This window comes from Orycteropus afer, unplaced genomic scaffold (assembly GCF_000298275.1).
Source record: "Orycteropus afer afer isolate SDZICR_OR568_19922 unplaced genomic scaffold, OryAfe1.0 scaffold00414, whole genome shotgun sequence".
Taxonomy (NCBI): Eukaryota; Metazoa; Chordata; class Mammalia; order Tubulidentata; family Orycteropodidae; genus Orycteropus; species Orycteropus afer.
Window position 1 is genome coordinate 2,469,759 of NW_006922001.1, and position 19,748 is coordinate 2,489,506.

Sequence of the window (19,748 nt, forward strand, 5' to 3'; positions counted from 1 at the left end):
CGGTATCACTTCTTCTCTGAATGTTTTATAGAATTCTCCAGTGAAACCGTCTGGGCCAGGACTTTTTTTAGTTGGTAATTTTTTGATGACCTGTAATATTGAGAAGTTTTGTTGCATATTAGAAAGAGAGAAGCTTTTAGATCAGAGAGACATGGGTGTTTAGAGTGCTAGCTCTACCCAGCTTTAACAATTTGACCCATTTGGGAATCAGGGTCTGTAAGGTTTGGTGCTGGGAGAAAGATATCAGACCAGTAGAGTTTTGAAAGAAAGTTTATTAAAGCATCTGCATGCAGATGGGCTGTTACCAGAATGGTGTCTGCCTGGGCTGAGCTCATCAGTGCATCTGCCTTGAGGTGAGAAAGTTGGGAGGTTTAAAACCCACTGCCAGCGAGTCGGATCCCACTCATGGCAACCCCTCCTTGGATTTCTGAAGCTGTATCACTATGGAAGTAGATCACCCAATCTTTCTTCTGAAGAGTGGCTAGTGGGCCAGCTTTCTAGTTAACAGTCAAATTCCTTAGGCACTACTGTACTACAGCTCCCTTAAGTAGTGTGGTAGGAAGTTCATCAGCAGTTCTATTGTGGGACAGCAGACCACGGTTGTCTTGACAACAGATATTTAACTGTTATGTTGGAACTGTGAGCTTCAGTTGTTCTTTGCGGTTGTGTCAGTCTTGTCTACCCAGTACTTAGAACTGGGTTGTGACCACTGTCTTGTTACTCAATTTCATTTTTGGAGAGAAAAAGTTTTAGGATTAAAGTATGGAGATAACATGAGAATTCTAAGGCAAGGCTTATATCTATCAGTTTCTACATCTGCATCAAGAGTATAAAAATACATATGTTGAAAATATTTTGCAAGGTTTCATTAGAGTTATGTGCAATGGCTCATACATTCAAGAAATGGTAGAGGCAATAATATACTTAATAAAATATTCCTTCTGACTAAATCCTAGTGAATGTTACCCCTGTCCATGAACTTTTTCCTGAAAGTTTAAAAGTCTATATTATTCTTATGTGACCAGTCACCTTACACTTCAGTACATTGAAATTTTCTCAGATTTGAATCAGGACATTCAACTTTCATTTATAGTCCTATTATCTACCATAAACCTTACATTTCAACATATTGTTATTCTTGTTTCCCTTTTTTCATGTATGAGTTTCCAGTACAATATTTTGTATAAGAAGCAAGTGCCATTCCATTATTGATACTTGTTATGTTCACTATCATTTTATGAAGCAATATGTGAAAAATGACAAGATTATTGGCAATGCTGACTGACTCTTTTGGGCACTGAAGATAAGAACAATTGGTTACAAGTTAAATATAAACTTTTGGCTATTATTGTTTGTATGAAAGTTATATTGTAACATCCCTTGAAAAGTGTTTGCTATAAATCAAATAAAAATATCAAGTAAAATATGGTATGGTCACTGTAAATTTTAACTTACAGTGATTGGAAATACTATTAGAAGACATGGGGGGATTCAATTATAGGGTGGAAAACATGTTGATTATATGGTTTTATAAAAAATATTGTTAAAGATAATTTTTCTTATTGAAAATAAGGCTTAAAAACTCTAATACAAAATATTGCTATTTTTGGTATTATTATTTTTCTTATTATATGGAATTTTGCTCCAAAATCATTATTAATTTTATAAATCATCAATAGAGATTAGACTAGTTATCAGAAGGATGCTTTTCAATGAACTAACACAGATAGAACCTCCAGCATACTCTAGGATCAAAACCAACATTCCATGAGGTATTTTTCATTGCTTATGGGAAAGCCATAAGCAATGATTTATGTAAACACTTCTAAATCATATTTTTTCACCATTGCCTTAAGATGCAGAACTTCAAGGATACTAGATTACTTTTTAATATGCTCAATTGGACTGAGGACAGTTTCAAAACGAAATTCTGATCTCAACCTTGAACCAAATCTATGTTGAAATGGGTGATCATTCTTCCAAATGGAAATTTTGCCTAAGTTCCTAACTTTGCACAAAAGCATATATATATATATATATCTATTGTAGATTTATATAAAATTTATTGATCATATGGCTTCAACTTCAACCTGCATCTCAAAATAATAACTGAATTATCTTAAAAGGTAATAAAGTGTTTCTCTCAAGTTTCTATGAATAGTACATCTAAGAAAGTGGAAGTTAGGGAAAATTTATGAAGGATGTGGTCCTTACACTTTCTCATTATTATTACTATTATTAATAATAATAACCAGAAAACCACATACTTAAGTATAAAATTTAGCTTTGCATAAAATCCCTTCAGTGTGCTGCCATTTAATATTATATTCTTTTTATTTATCAAAGAATATTGCAAGAAGAAACATAAGAAGTATTTCACTTTTGGTTGTTGTTGTTAGAGAAATGCTGTGGAATGCATTGTTCATTTTACTATTTACTCAGTGCTTCTTGAAGATTCTTTTTAGAAGTTCTTTTAGAACCTAGTACTGGAAATTTTTTGCTTTTCCCAAAGAATTGTGTTACTTCCTCCTTTTGAAAAAGGCCCTATGTTTAAAACTATGTAACCGTTTTAACCTTATTTTTCTCCTTTGGCTACAAAATGGGAAGCAACAATTTTAACCACTGAGATTTTTAATCTCTCCTTATTTGAGTTCCTCTCCCTAGTGTTCATTACTACTCATAGTCATAAGCCTTTCATCCTGATAGTTTTTATTTCTTTTCTGTGCAGCAATTACCCTGATCTCTTTCACAAAGAGAAATCCAGAACTGAGTTACAGACTTCTCATAAACCGAAGAGTTGCGAAATCCCCAAAGGATAGTATTTTATTTACTTTTTGATAGAAAAATAACCTCTAACCTGTATCAGCTCTGAAAAGATAAAGGTTATATTCTTAAGATTTTGCTCTCTTTGATCCCCCAGGAATCTTTGAAATTTTGTTATAATTCTTGACTCCTGAAAATGTATATTTAAAAAAAAATGCCTGTGACATCCTCTTTTGTCTATTGTTGTCTTAGCTCTGGTTTCTAGCTTTTATTATTTATTTATTTATTTAAACTTTCCTAGGTGTTGTAAATTACATTAAACCTAGTTCTGTATTTATGTTAGTTTGAGGACTCTTGGTTTTGTTCTTTCTATAGCTCCGGAGGGTATACTTTATCTTTTTCCCTTAGAAATGTAGACAGTTAAGGATCTAAAGCCTGTAAATAAAAAATACTTGCAATATGTTTACCAATGTTTACTTACGAGTCAAAGGGGTAAATATCTCCTTCCAGCTTGAGTTTTCAAAGTTTTACTTTAATTACTTTATAATCATTATTAGGAGTCCTGACTAGTCCTTGTAAATTTGTGTTGATTAAGTAGTTTTACTCTTCTCTTTGTTGAAATACACTTCTCAGAAATATTTTCATCTTGCCTCCTTCACATCATTTAAGTTTTAATTCAAATGTAATTTCTTAGAAAGGCTTTCCATAACCACCCTATCTCAAAGCAGCAGTCTGAATAAGCAGCTCCCAGGCACCCTCTACCATGTTTCCTACTTTATCTTCTTCATATTGAACTTTAATATATTATCTGTCTTATGAATTACCTCGCATGAAGGCAAGAATTCTGTTGTTTTACTTTGCAAAAACCGCAAGGAGGCCATGTGTTCTGACCTCTAATCTCACAAGAGGAAGACAGGATTACCAGCAGTAACCCAAGGCCTATTACTGCAAGGCCAAACATACTGCCTCCCTCCAGCACTTTTCACCAACCCTTCCTCCCAAAGCACCCACCACCTCTCTCCTGGGTTCGATAATTTGCTGCAGTGGCCACACAGAACTCACAGATTACAGGGTTTATTAGGGAAGCACCAGGCTACAACTCAAGTTCAGGAAGAACGTTCAGTCTCTCTCCCAGCCCACCATCCCTCAGCCAAGAGTCTCTCACAGTCTCTTTCCCAGCAGTGCTGGTCCCTCGGTGTCTCACTCAGCAATGAGTGTCTCTCATGTCTCTTTCCCAGCAGCACATGTCTCTTTCAGGGGCGCGTGTCTCTTTCAGCAGCACGTCTTCCTCCACCAGCAGTCAGAGAGAGTTCTGCTTCCAGGAGGCCTCCTGTTGAGCCCGGCAGGGTGGTCAAACTAGCCAATCATAGCATCAGAACTCTAAGCACCTGAGAGAAAGTGGGCACCTCCCAGAACATTGTATTGTGCCATGCCCAACAGAAATACTCCACGTGGATAACATTTACAATCAGCTCCTCAGTTGCTCATTCCACCACTGAGTTTACAATGACTTATGGGTAGAAAAGCCATACTAAGTAATTTACTACACTGCATACTTGAATTCCCAACATATTGAATAGTGTCTGGCACATAAAGAGAGTTTAAGGAACTACCTTAAATTTTTACATCCTTAGAGTTTGAAGATAGATGATAGATAGATAGATAGATGTACATGTAGATGTATGTATGTATGTATATCTCCAATTCCTAACCAATAAAGATTTGGGCTATTACCCAGAAGGTCAGCGATTCAAACCAACCAGCTGCTCCATGGAAGGAAAATGAGGCAATCTACTTCTGTAAATATTTACCACATTGGAAACCCAATGAGGATCACTATGAGTTGGAAATTTTGGCCTTGGTGATAGAAATAACACTGCAGATTGCATGCTAGAGATCTGTAAGACAAACAATTACTCATTGCAAATACTTTTTTTCAACAACACAAACAGCAGCTATGCACGTGGACTTCTCCAGATGGAGTGCACAGAAATCAGATTGACTATGTCTGTGGCAAGACACAATGGAAAAGCTCAATATGTTCAGCCAAAACAAGGCCAGGAGCTGACTGTGGAATAGACCATCAACTACTCATATGCAACTTCAAGGTGAAGCTGAAGACTATTAAAACAACTCCACGAGAGCCACAATATGAAATTAATATATCCCTCCTGATTTTAGAGACCATTTAAAGAATAGATTTGATGCATTGAACACCAGTGACTGAAAACCACATGAATGGTGGGATGACATCAAGAGCATCATCCATAAGGAAATCAAACATCATTAAAAAGACAGCAAAGAAAGAAAAGACCAAAATGTATGTCAGAGGAGACTCTGAAACTTGCTTTTGAGAGAAAAGTAGCTAAAGCAAATGGAAGAAATCACAAGATAAAAGAGCTAAACAGAAGATTTCAAAGAACAGCTCAAGAAGACAAAGTCAATTATTATAAAGAAATGGGGAAAGACCTGAGTTAGAAAATAAAAAAGGAAGAACATGCTTGGCATTTCTCAACCTGAAAGAATTGAGGGAAAAATTTAAGGCTCAAGTTGCAATATTGGAAGATTCTATGAACACTATATTGAACAATGTAAGAAGCATCAAAAGAAAAGGGAAAGAATATACAGAGTCACTGTACCAAAAAGAACTGGCAGATGTTTATCCATTTCAGGAAGTGGCATATGGTCAAGAACCAATGGTATTGAAGGAAGAAGTCAAAGTGCCCTGAAGGAATTGGAGAAGAGCAAGGCTCCAGGAATTGACGGGATACTCATTGAGGTGTTTCAACAAACAGATGTCATGCTGGAGTCACTCACTTGGCTATGCTAAGTGATTTGGAAGACCTGACCAATTGACTGGAAGAGATCCATATTTGTACCCATTCATTCCAAAGAAAGGTGATCCCACCAAATGTGGAAATTATTGAATAATATCATTAATATCACTCACAAGAAAATCTTACTGAAGATAATTCAAAATGGTTGCAGGAGTATATTGACAGAGAACTTCCAGAAATGCAAGCTAGAGTCAGGAAAAGATGTGGAAGAAGGTATCATTACTGATATCAGATCGATCTTGGCTCAAAGCAAAGAATACCAGAAAGATGTTTATGTTTTATTGACCTTGCAAAAGCATTTGATTGTGTGGATCATAATAAATTATGGATAACTTTCCAGGGAATGGAAATTCCTGAACACTTAATTATGCTCATGAGGAACCTGGAGGCTGTCATTCAAACAGAACAAAAGGATACTGCATGGTTTAAAATCAAGAAGGGAGTGTGCCAGAGTTGTATCTTTTTACCATACTTATTCAACCTATACACTGAGAAAACACTCTGATAACCTGGACTATATGAAAAAGAATGTGGCATCAGGATTGGAGGAAGAGTCATTAACAACCTGTGATATGTTGACAACACAACTTTGCTTGCTGAAAGTGAGGATGACTTGAAACACTGAAGAAGACTGAAAAATACAGTCTGCAGTATGGATTACACCTCCACACAAAGAAAACAAAAATCCTCACAACTGAACCAATAAGCAGCCTCATAATAAATTGAGAAAAGATTGAAGCTGTCAAAGACTTCATATTACTTGGTTCTACTATCAACAGTAATGAAAGCAACAATCAAGATATCAGACAACATATAGCCCTGGGCAAATCGGGTGCAAAAGACCTCTTTCAAGTGCTAAAGATGAAATATGTCTCCTTGAGGACTAAGCTGTGATATGACACAAGCCATGGTATTTTCAATGCACGTGAAAGCTAGTCAATGAATAAGGAAGACCAAGAAGGGTCAATGTTTAGAGTCAATGCCTTTGAGTTGTGGTTCTGGTGAAGAATGCTGAAAGTACCACGGACTGCTAAAAGAACTAACAAACCTGTCCTGGAAGAAATGCAGCAAGAATGCTCCTTGGAAACAAGAATGGCCAGACTTCGTCTAACTTACTTTGGACATGTTGTCAGAAGAGACCATTCCCTGGAGAAGGACGTCATGCATGGTAAAATGGAAGGTCAACAAAAGAGGGTAAGGCCCTCAATAAGAGGTATTGTCACAGTGGCTACAGCAATGGTTTCAGGTATAGCAGGGATCGTGGATCTTCACAGGATTAGGCAGTGTTTCATTCTGCCATACGCTGTCACTATCAATCAGAGAAGACTTGACAGCACCTAACAACAATAACAACATGACTCAGAATTGACTCAATGGCAGTGGGTTTGGTTTGGTATATAAAACATTAAATCAGTAAAAATAATTATACATTTCTTTAGATGAGGTGAACTCATTGATCTTGCTGATTCAAAAACTCAGAGGCTCAATTTCTATTGAAAATTGTTATTCAATGAAAAAATACTATCCAAAGAGTTCTTTCATCTCACCTCTATTTCTCCATACAAAGTTCTATGAGAAGTACATATTCTTAGGAAAATAAGCAAAACAAACAAACAAAAACTTAGTGTCCTGTCCTTTCAAAATACACTTAAAAACATTTAATGACACACGATAGTATATTTTGATGCCATAAATGTACTATTGATTAAATTTCTAGGGTATTGAAAAAATAAAATAAAATGTACAAATTCTAAAAGCTAAATCATAAAAACTGTTTTGTGGCTAAACTATACAATAATAGATTAGATAATAGCAACAGATATGATTTTAGTTCCATCTAAATTTGATCCTTGGATAAAATACCTATTTTGTAGTTAGCTTATTGCCTAGGGAAAGGAACAAAATAATGCTGTCTAGAATTGATGATAAGGATACAAGACCAAAGTAACAAAGAAGGACTCATGGGGGAATAAACGAATAAAGCCTTTAAAAGTAGCCTGCTTTTCTCATAGTTTCCTCAGTAATGGGAAGACTAAAATCTTCAGCACATACACATATACAAAACACCAGGGTATGAAAAAATCATTATTGTTTTTACACACATATTATACACCATTACAGGAATAAAACAATTTGACCATTTCCTGAGGGCTAATATCCCCGTAAATAGCAGCAGTAAGAGAAGCTTTGTATTTCCAGTAAAAGTTATAATTTGTATTTTTTTGTTGTTGTTTCTTCCCAGATTTCGGTTTCTCCATAGCATTTTAGCGCTTGATGAGTGGCAATGCTAACTATAACAAATTTCTCCCTTTGGGGTTCTACAGACTGAAAATGTGTAAATTTTAGTCTTCCCAAAAAATATTTTTTCTCTGACCTACTCTCCTTTTCGTAGTCATTGAAGCTATATATCAGGCTTTTCAGGGGAACTGTGATAAAGGAAAATGTGAAAAGGAATTCTGGTGTTGCAGTGCCTAAGACATATGATTGCTAACCAGAAGGTTGGCAGTCCAAATCCACCAGCCTCTCTGCCAAAGGAAAACGAGACACTCTACTTCTGTAAATATTTACCCCTTGGAAACCCAGTGCGGGGCGCTGTGAGTCAAAATCTACTTGAAGGGAGTGCAATATGGTGGTGCAGTGGTTATGACATTCAGCTACTAACCAAAAGATTGGCAGTTCCAACACATCATCTGCTCTGCAGGAGAAAGATGAAGCAGTCTCCTTTCATAGAGATTTAGAGCCTTGGAAACCCTATAGTTCAGTTCTACTCTGTCCTATAGGGTCACTGTGAGTCAGAATTGAGTTGATGGCAGTAGCTTTGGCAGTGGGTTGGTGGAAATAATAAGACGAGGGCAAAATATGTTTGCAATATTTTCTAGTCAAGGTAGACCAAAGAGATATCACCTTCAACTTCAAGGCAGTGATTAGTAACTAAATTTCTAAGAAATTCTGTTTTGTTAGCATTTCTAAATTAGAATTTCAAGTTTAAGGAACCAATCTGGAAAGATTAAAAATAGAAGAGAAAAGCAATGGCTTTTCAAAATTTTGCATTAATTAATATAATTCATATAAAAGGGGGAGGTTTGAAAATTTTAATGTAACTAACTTTTGTTTGTTCATTTGTATACTGTTGAGACCATTGCTTTGCTTGCCTAGATAATCTGGGGAATATGGAGCTTCAGGAAGAACACACAGCAGCCTGGCCAGCTGTCTGCCCTCTTCTCAGTTTTTTAGTGAGGAAAAGGCTAACATTGTGATCCCAGGTGCTGCCTGTCTGCACTGCGTGGAGCACATGGAACCAAATCCTACTCTGTAATCTCATGAGTCTCATATCTGATTTTAATGTGCAGGTTTTGATTACATACATGTATGCAAATATAGATGTTGACATATAGAAGGCCCCTAGTCTGGACAAATTGTTTGTACTCAGCTGATATTTGAAATATAAGTGGTTCAAACCCTCCAAGCAGCAGAATGGGAGAAAAGGTCTGGTAATTTTCTTCCATAAAGATTTCAGCCAAGAAAATCCTCCTATTCCATTACACATGAAATTGCCATAAATTGAATTAAACTTGACAACACAAGATAACAATGGCATAGACTCTCTGGGTGGAGCAAATAGTTAAGCCCTTGGATACTAACTGAAGATTGATGGTTCAAACCTCCAACGAGGCATCTTAAAAGGAAGGCCTGGTCATCTACTTCTGAAAGGTCACAGTGTATGGAGCACAGTTCTACAGCACTACTTTGCAATACATGGTGTCACAATGAGTCAGAATTGAATGAACAGCAATTAGTTTGGAGGCTACATACATTATACACACACACACGAAGAGCTCTGGTGGCATTGTGTCTAAGGCATTTTACTGCTAAGCAGAAGTCTGGTGGTTCAAACCCACCAGCCACTCCTCAGAAGGAAGATTGGGCAATCAAATTCCTTAGAGACACTGACTCAGAAACCTAAGGAGGGGTGGTTATGAGTCAGAAGTGACTCAAGGGCATATGATAGTTTTCTCTGCCTGTGATGATTTTCCCCTAGATCCTTTGTTACTTCCTCCTTTCTCTATTCCTGCAAATTTTCACTCAAATGCTATCATCTTTTCATGACGCAATCTACTTCCGTAAATATTTACCAAGTTGGAGAGTCGACTCATAGTAACCCTTTCTTGGGTTTCTGAGGTGGTCTCTTTATGGAAATAGAGGGCTGCAAAAACAGTGAGGAGGCCACATGTTCTGACCTTCTCTAATCCTACAAGAGGAAGACAGGATTACCAGCAGTAACCCAAGGCCTATTCCTACAAGGCCAGACGTGCTGCCTCCTTCCAGCCCTTTCTTTCATCTGTTCCTCCTAAAGCACCCACCACCTCTCTCCTGGGTTCGATAATTCGCTGCAGTGGCCACACAGAGCTCACAGATTATGGGGTTTATTAGGGAAGCACCACAGGCTACAATTCAGGTTCAGGAAAAATGCTCAGTCTCCCTCCCAGCCCACCGTCCCTCAGCCAGCAGTCTCTCACAGTCTCTTTCTCAGCAGTGCTGGTCCCTCGGTGTCTCACTCAGCAATGCGTGTCTCTCACGTCTCTTTCCCAGCAACGCATGTCTCTTTCAGGGGCGCATGTCTCTTTCCGCAGCATATCTTCCTCAACCAACAGTCAGAGAGAGAGTTCTGCCTCTAGGAGACCTCCTTTTGAGCCTGGCAGAGTGGCCAAACTAGCCAATCATAGCATCAGAATTCTAAGCACCTGAGAGAGAGTGGGACCCTCCCAGAACATTCTATTGTGTCACGCCCAACAGAAATACTCCATGTGGATAACATTTACAATCAGGAGTTGCTCAGTTGCTCATTACACCACTGAGTTTACAATGACTTATGGGTACAAAAGCCATACAAAGTAATTTACTACACTGCAGGCCACCCCCTGGCTTTTCTAGCCACTATCCCTTTTATACTTCAAAAATTCACATCCACTTCACCATCAGGTTAAGAATAACCACACCCATGAAAGTGTGTAAGCCAGCCACTTCATGCCTTTATCTCTCCCCATTTTAAATAACCAATTTCTAATTTGCCCATCCCTATCAAACCAGTACTATGAGGAAGCACGATCCTTTCTCTCTAGGGCTCAATCTTCCTTAAGAGGAATGGCTGGTGTTATACATATATATGATCTAACTACTAACTATACTAATTATACTATTTCTACTTTAGCTATTTACTCTTTTTTTAATATATACACTTGATCTTTACAGAAAGCCTTCTACTACTGAAATGTTTCTCTTTCCATGTTGGGAAGAAGAACAGATAAAATTTTAGGTAGGGTCTAGTAAGGAAAAGGTGATATCATTTGAGTGAAAATTTGAAGGAATAAGAAAGGGAGGGAGTAGCATGGATCTGGAGGAAAAGCACCACAGGCAGAGAAATTTATCAAGTCTAAAAAGTGTGATGTAACTTGGAAATGTGAAACAGTGTGTGAGGGGGGAAAGAAGCTGAAGATAAGGTCAAAGAAGGAAAGACTGGAGGCAGGAGTTGAGGCACATTAAGCTGAGTCTTACTTTATCATTGGGTTGCAAATAAGGAATTATAGAAAAAAGTTTGTAAATTCCACAGAGCTGGATAACATGCTATATAACTAAGTTCTCCACTGCCATGTTCATCAAAGTTTGAATGTATGTATTTCCTACTGAATCAATATTTGTCTGTGAATGAATTGAAAGGATATGTTTGCATGGAAGAGTATAGAGACCCTGTGAGCCCTCTCTACTGAGACTCCAGCTATAGACTTAACCACATATGAGGAATACTCTGTTTCAAATTTCTCTCCTCTCAATTTTTTTTTACATGTAAAATAATCAGAACACTACATTAATCCTTACACTAAAACTGTTCTAGACAAGGCCAAGAATGATCCCACATTGCTGAATCTAATGGTCAATTCTCAACTCTTTTTCTAATTGACTTTTCAGTGAAGTTGATCCTACACTATGCTTGAAACAGTTTTTTCATTTGGATTCCATGCTAACAGCCTCTCCTGGTTTTCCTTTCATATCATTGTTCATCCTTCACAGACACTTTGCTGCTTTCTCCTCTTCTCTCTAGTATTTTAATGCTCAGTTCTGGTCATCTTTATCTATTTGCACTCACTACTTTAGAGAAATCATCTCAACCTCAAGCCTCAAACATTATCATTATATAAAAATTTCTCATTTATATTTCCAATTCAATCTTCTCTCCCATATATTTACTCATACATACAAGTACCTATTTGCCATCTTTGCTTGTATATATATCATATATATACATATATATATATATGTGTGTATATATATACATATATATATATACATACTCTTGGTGCATGAAATGTAAATTCTGGACTTTCTCTGAACTTTTGCTTATTTCATTGCTTTTCTCTTCTCAAGACAACTCTATTTTTAGTGGATTTATTATTAAAAAAAAATTCTGTGTTCTTTCACATCTCCTTTCATTCATACTCCAAAGCCAGTCTCACTCCATATCTGGTTGAATTTATCTTCAAAATATTTCTAGAGTCTGACCTCTTACCACTCCTATTTCTAGAGCATTCCAACCAAGTCATCGTATAACTCTTAGTGATCCCCATTGGGTTTCCAAGGAAGTAAACATTTATGGAAGTAGATTGCCCCATTATCATTCTGCAGAGCAACTAGTGGGTTTGAACTACCAACCTTCTGAGTCAAATGCCATAGGCACTGAACCAGAGCTCCTTATCTACCAAATAGTAGGGACCTAGGAGCTCTGGTAGCATAGTGGCTAAGACACTTGCTTGCTAACCAGATGGCTGGCGGTTCAAACCCACCAGCCACTCCTCGGAAGGAAGGTTGGGCAATCCTACTTCCGTAGTGATACTGCCTCGGAAACCCAAGGAGGGGTCGCTATGAGTCGGGGCCGACTCGACGGCACATAACAACAACAACAACAGTAGGGACCTGATAGATAGAATTAATAGCTTGTTGACCAATCTAAAAAAGATGGTCAGTGTATTACTTTGTAAGAACATAAAGATATTTACACTTTCAGAAACCATGGATATTAAAATTAAAAAAAAAAAAAAAAAGAATATGTTTATATGCCTGCGGTATAGTAAATTACCTGGTATGGCTTTTCTAGCCATAAGTCTTTGTAAACTCCATGGTGGAATTTGCCATGAGCAACTGAGTAGCTCCTCATTGTTAAAGTTATCCACCTGGGATACTTATGTTGGGAGCAGCATGAAGCACTCTTCTGAGAAGTTCTCTCTCAGGTGTATAGAATTCTGATGTTGGGATTGGTTAGTTTGGCCACTCTGCCAGGCTCAAAAGGAGCCATCCTAGAGGCTGAAGGAGTCTCTCGACTGCTGGCTGAGAAAGACATGCTGCTGAGACAAATGCACTCCTGAGAGACATACACTTTCTGAGAGAGAGACTCAAGAGACACACACTTGCTGAGAAAGAGTCTGCCATCTGGTGAGCCAGCCAGCTGTGAAACTCTGAGTGCATTTCTGAACTTGAATTGTAGCCTATTGCTTCCCTAATAAACCCCATAATCTGTGAGTTCTGTGTAGCCACTGCAGTGAATTATTAAACTCAGCAGAGTGGTGGTGGGTGGTGTGGGAGGAATAGTTGGTGCCAGGGTTGGTGAAAGGGCTGGAGGGAGACAGCATGTCTAGCCTCACTGGAGTAGGCCTTGGGATGCTGATGGTGATTCTGTCTCCTCTCGTGGGGTAAGAGGAGGTCAGAATATGTGGCCTGCTTGCCCCTTTGACAATGCTCAAACAGCAATTTCTTCACTCAGATCAATTTTTTCTCTCTCTCTCTTTCTCTCTCTCTCTCTCTCTCTCTTTTTCCTCAAAGCTACTGTGGTACTGTGGTGGTTAAGTCTGTGTGTCAACTTGGCTGGGCCTGGTTGAGTGGTTGGGCAGCTGGATGTAGTATTCCCCATGACGAGACTGGTAATCAACTCCATGGTGGTATCTACTGTGAGCAGCTGAGTATCTGCCCTAGGGATGTGGTCATCTTCCTGTATACAAGGAAAAACCTTGGGGGAATATCTGTAGCTTATCACACACTTGAACTGCATGTAGCCATTTCATTGTTCAGCAGCCTACCATGTTCTGCCTACCTTGGGGCTTTCAATGGAATTGAATTAATGACCCGCCATGTAGTTTGGTAACATCGGGACTATACATTTTTCCTTGCCAACCCTGGGCTTGTCAGTCTCATCAGCTAGCAGCTGTCTGAGTGAAGAAAAGCCTGTAGCTCCAGTGGGCCAGGAGCAGGAGGCAGAGCTGAAACCAAAGTTGAAGGACTTAACCAGGCCCCCAGAGCCTGGCACTTTGAACTCAGACTTAAAGCCCCCAAACTGTAAGAGAATAAACTCCTGTTTGTTCAAGCATCTCAATTGTGGTATTTTCTTGTCAGAGCAGAACTAGGTAACCAGAACAGCTACATTTTAAATTGCATTTTGCATAGCATTTTCAATTGCATCCTATGTATATGAAATGTGGATAATGAAGAAGAAATTATATCTTTGAATTATGGTGTTGGTGAAGAATATTAAATGTACCATGGACTGTCAGAAAAGTGAACAATCTATTTTGGAAGAAATACAGCCAGATTGCTCCTTAGAAACAAGGATGGCAAGACTTCATATCACATACTGTGTACATGTTATCAGATGGAACAAGTCCCTGGAGAAAGACATCATATGTAATAAAGTAGAGGGTCAGTGAAAAAGAGCCCCTGAAGGAGATGGATTGACACAGAGGTTGCAACAATGGGATCAACCATAGCAAGGATTGTGAGGATGACTCAGAAATGAGCAGTGTTTCATTCTGCTGTACATTGGGTCATTATCAATTGATACTTACTGTATGGTATCCAACAAACAACACTTTACAAAAGACGCTACATCCATTAGATAATGAAACAACTGTCAAGATAGGTAAAAATATTGAAGAGATAGACTAGTATGTTTCAATCAGTTGCCATTTTTTTTTTTTTTTTTGGTGATGGGGGTTCAATTATTAATTAAATAGCAATTGAATGCCTACCCTCTGTTATATATGAATATATTGTAAGTAAATAAACAAAAATGTACTTTTTGGTCCAAAGAATTTAGGACAAAAAGGGGAATCTGACCTCTGCTTTTCTTTCAGAAATTTTTATCAGTAATGTATGTTTACTGGAAAAAGAAAATGAGTCAAACATTTCATTTTATTTGTTCTGCTGTTTGTCTCAACATATGGACAGAATAGGAAAACAAAATACCTGCATTCAGAGCATCAGTGATACTGCAGAGAAGATTAAATGCCAATGAGGGGATGAACAAAGGGGAAATGAAGTGATAAGATTCAGAATTTAGCTGAACTATGTTAGAAGAAAAGAAAATTGAGACAATAAAATTTTCAAATTCCAAAGTTCCAGAAAAAGTTAGAACACTCCAAGGCAAGAGAATACACTACTATAGGCTAGACTTTCATTCTCCTAATTCTACAGAAATACAGTGTAATTAGATTTGATGAAGAGGTAATCCCATGGAATTATAAATGATAAGAATCTGGCCCTGTGTCTTTCATTCATAAAAACTACATTTTTATAGGGGGAATAATCTGGTAAGATGCTGGACTAGGCAGAAAGACTGCACAGATCCTCTTCAACAAAGAAAAGGGAAACAAATTAACACAGACACAGAAGATAATCCTGGACCCCTGAGCCTTGAAAGGAAGGATATAGAAGTGGACTAAACCCCAAATAGCAGAAGAATTTGCATGAAAATATCAAAAAAGGAAACGGAGCTGTGATCTGGCAGCAATTCTTAACGATCAAGATGGCACAGACAGCTTGGAGAGTGCCGAGTGGCAGCAGGACCTAAGAATTAACCTAAAAATCAGCCCTGCTAGTCAGGGACTGCACAGAGGACTGCTCACATGGCTGGGGTATAAACAGAGAAGGCGAACAGAAAGGTGGGCTGAGCTGTGGACTTTTGCCTGTCCAGAGGATACCGCCATTTTGAATGTTTACAAGTGGCTTGACCATTTTGGATATTTAAAGACACAGCATTTTCCCAGATTCCAGGGGCTTGAGAAGAGGTTCTGCTTGCCAGGAACCCCAGGGACACTCCAGACCTGCATGACTGAAAAGGTGTGACATTCCTCTTGTTACTCTTGTACCTGACACCTACTTGGTGAATGGAGGTGCATCCATCCCCCACTCCCACCCACCTTCCAGGCCTGCAGGAACTCTACCCCAGTCTGTGTGCTCAGACAGAGCCTGGGTGCCCTGCCTAGTCCTTCCCAGATTTTTTTTTCCTCTTTTTTTATTTTTATTATTTTTTCTTTTTCGCTCTCTTTTTTCTGGTGTTTAGTTTGCTTGTATTTGTCTGTTTTGAAATTACTATTATTATTAATACTTTTGTCCTTTTTACTATTATTCTTTCTTCTTCCCCTCCCAGGTCCTAGTTTTCAGCTTTTTTTCTTTTCTCTGTTCCTGGTTGGAATTTTTTTTTTTTTTTTTCCTCCTTTGTATCATGGTTAACCCCATTGCTTGTTTTTCTTTTTGCACTTTTTCCATTTTTTTCTTCATTGTTCTCCTTCTCTACCTTTTTTTCACTTAGTGTTCTATCCCTGGATATTGCAGGTTTTCTTGTTTTTTTCTTCTTCTTTTTCTTTTTTTTTTGGTTACTGTTCCTGTGTGATTACATGGTGTTTTTTTTTTTTTTTGTCCAGGGGCTTTTAGTTTTTTGATTGTTATTCTATTGTAATTTTTGTTCACCTGAATGGGAGACAGCTACAGTCTCCATAAGAAATAAATACACCCTCACCTCCTGCAACTTCACTTACTGAGCCAGAACCACTACCTCATTCTCCACCAATGGGCCAATGATAAAAAAAAAAAAAAAAAAAAAAAAAACACCAAGAAGAGCCTGAATCACCCTTGGTTGATCTTCACAAACAGTTAACAAAGATCTAAATACAACAATGCCATGATGTCTCAAGGACAACAGACCATGATAAACTGCACAAAGAAGCAGGATAAAGTGGTAGAAACAAGGGAGCAGGCTACAGACCCAGAACACATCCCTGAGGAGGAAGCAGCATTGAAACTCTCTGATAAGGAATCAAAAGAATTATATTTAGGTATCTTCAAAGGACTGAGAGACAGACCAAAGAAAACACAGAAAAAAACCTAGAAGAATTGTGGAAGAAAATACAAGAACAAAATGACAAAATAAATGAAAAATTAGGCTGTCTGTATAGTCATAGCCACTGCTGCCTTGAGCCAGTCAGCCTGGGGACAGAGAATGCTCATGAGCTCGGGTGCCCCTGCCCCAGTGTTTCCTGGAGCCATGAATCCCAATTGTGACAGGGGCGGGAAGATTGTGTACCCAATGTAGAAGGTGAACTGTCTGGATAAGTTCTGGCATAAAGCATGCTTCCACTGCAGAGACCTGCAAGATGACCCTCAACATGAAGAACTACAAGGGCTACGAGGAGCCCTACTGCAATGCACACTACCTCAAGCAGTCTTTCACCATGGTGGCTGACACCCTGGAAAACCTCTGCCTCAAGCAGCAGAGTGAGCTCCAGAGTCAGGTGCTCTACAAGGAAGAGTTTGAGAAGAAAAAGGGCAAAGGCTTCAGAGTGGTGGCAGACACACCTGAACTCCAGAGAATCAAGAAGACCCAGGACTAGATCAGTAATATAAACTACCATGAGGAGTTTGAGAAGAGTCCTCTCAAGGGGCCTCAGCAGGGGCCAAGGAGCGGAGCCAGAACGCAGGGATTCTCAGGACAGCAGAAGCTACCAGAGGCCCCAGGAGCACCAGCAGCCACTGCCACACCACATCCCAACCAGGGCCCCAGTTTACCAGCAGCCCCAGCAGCAGCAGCTGGCCCAGTCCTACGGTGTTTACAAGGAGCCTGTAGCCCCTGTCTCCAGACAGTGCAGCGCCCCAGGCGGGGATGGGAAACGGTACCGCCCGGTGTATGACTACAGCACAGCCGATTATGACGAGATGTCCTTCCAGGACAGGAGCACCATCATCAATGTGCAGCAGATCGACGGTGGCTGGATTTACGGGACCGTGAAGCGCATTGGCTACACATGCATGCTGTCAGCCAACTACCTGGAGGCCATCTGAGCCTGGCCTGCTGACAGTGCCCCACCCCACCTTCCGTCTTCAGTGCATTCCACAGCATCGCATCCATCCTGAAGTGGCCATCACCTCTCAGGAATCTCTGTTTTTTTTTTTTAATCAGCAACAGCTTGTTTCTTCCCATCCCCCTTCTAGCTTCTTTTGCCATCTGAAGCCTTGTTCTGCCACTCCCTCTGGCTCCTTTCTCTGGCTGGTTATCCACTTGACCAACTTATGCGTTATCTCTCTGGATGGAACAGTCATGGGCTTCTATGAGGAGGGCGTGGCCTGTAGGGCTAGGCTGGAATGGGAAGCAGGCCTCCGCTGCCTTCTCTGTGTTCTGCCTGCTAAGAACCTCCTGGCCACCCCCTCATACACCCAAACATTCCAGGACTGGGGTAAGCCCCAGGATCCCCAGGGGGAGGGTCTCCACACATTCCAAGGAGTAGGAGCCCACCTTGCCTCTGGGATGGAGTTGGGGGCTACTGTTACATAGGGACCAATGTGATGGGCTTTACCTCTGCTTCTCAAAGATAGGGCTGCTGCCTCACCAAGGGGTCTCCTTCTCTCAAGGACAACAAAAGGAGGTAAAGTTCCCACATTGGGGTTAATTGCACCCCTCCCACATGTGTTTCTTCTCACACTGTGATTTTTGCCCTCTTGCCCACACAGAACTGGTGTAGGTGAAGAGCTCTCTGGGAAGCATGGCTTGGGTAATTTCTTGCTTTTCTTAATTTTAGGGATTGCTGTGAGGAAGGAGGGGAACAGGATGTTCTCTCCTGCAGCCCCTTCCCCCCCTTCCACCCCTAATCTCCAGGGACCCTTATTTGCTTTCTTGGTGGAAGCCCATACTCCTAAAGGGAGGGGCAAGGAAGCCTTGGGGCCTCTCTCTCCATGCCATCTCCAGAACCCTGTGATCAGGGTTAGGCAGGGTGCTCCTCCCTGCTTCTCATGAAAAGATGCCCCAAGGCCTTCCATAGCCTTTGATCTTGGCCTAAAGCCAAATGACTCGGCACTGTGCAAAGCCAACAGGAACCTGTGTATCTCCAGAATTTAGCATGTGTGGAGGAAAGAGCATGTGTGTCCATGAGTGTCTGTGAAAGGTGAGTGAGCGTGAGAAAAGGTGGCAAAGAGATGTGTCTGTAGATGTCTCTGGGGTCATGTGCAAGTGGGTACCAGTCAGGGTGCCTGGAGCCATCTTATGATATTTTCCTCAAAACCCACAGTGAAAGGGGATGGCCTTGGGGAGCAAAGTTCCTTCTATATTCTTTGAGTTGAAAACTCCTGCTTCCTCTTGGGTGCCTCACTCTGGGAGCTCTCCCCTCAGGCCTCTCCATCACTTACACAAAGCCCCCTTGGAACAGAGGGAAAGTGCCCCAGGGCTACATAACTGGAAGTGCAAATCCCAGGATGAGGAAGGGAAAGATGGTGCTACTTTCAAGTTCCTTCTCTCAGCTCATTGGCAGCTGTGACAACCCTTGCCTGGCTTTATTCATCTCTGGTTTTCCTGTCACCCTTCTGTGCCTCCCTCTCCCCCATTTTCATCATGCTGAGTCTAACCAGGTACTTTGCATATTTGACCTTGCAGAGCCTTTGGTGATGGAGGGGACCTGAAGGTGTTAAGGAGCATATTCAACCAAGTCATCACAGGTGCTTTTATCAACTGCTTATTAGTTGATTTGGGAATATTTTCCCCGAATCAGAGAGTTGAGGAAATGACTTCCTGACCAATCCCCTTTCCCTTTTTGAATGGGAGATGAGGGGAGGGGGAATGTCTTATATTGGCTGATTTGAGAGGTGAGGGAAACAGAGGAGCAATCTTGGGTGCCTTGGGGGAGACTGGTCCATTCTATTCATTTCCTCTTGATCTCAAAGCACAGTGTAGATTCTGGGACCAAAGGTCAAGAACAGAACTGGTAGGAGGACCTGGGGTAGAGAGAGTGGTGAGTAGATGGGAAGGGCTCCACCTCATGAGGGAGAGCTTGGAAAAGAAGAAGC

At 40.1% G+C, this 19,748-nt stretch overlaps 1 pseudogene; it reads left to right on the forward strand.

Annotated features, from left to right (window-relative positions):
- Window positions 1-16,962: 16,962 nt before the first annotated feature.
- LOC103208129 lies at window positions 16,963-17,756 on the forward strand (annotated as a pseudogene).
- Window positions 17,757-19,748: the final 1,992 nt, after the last annotated feature.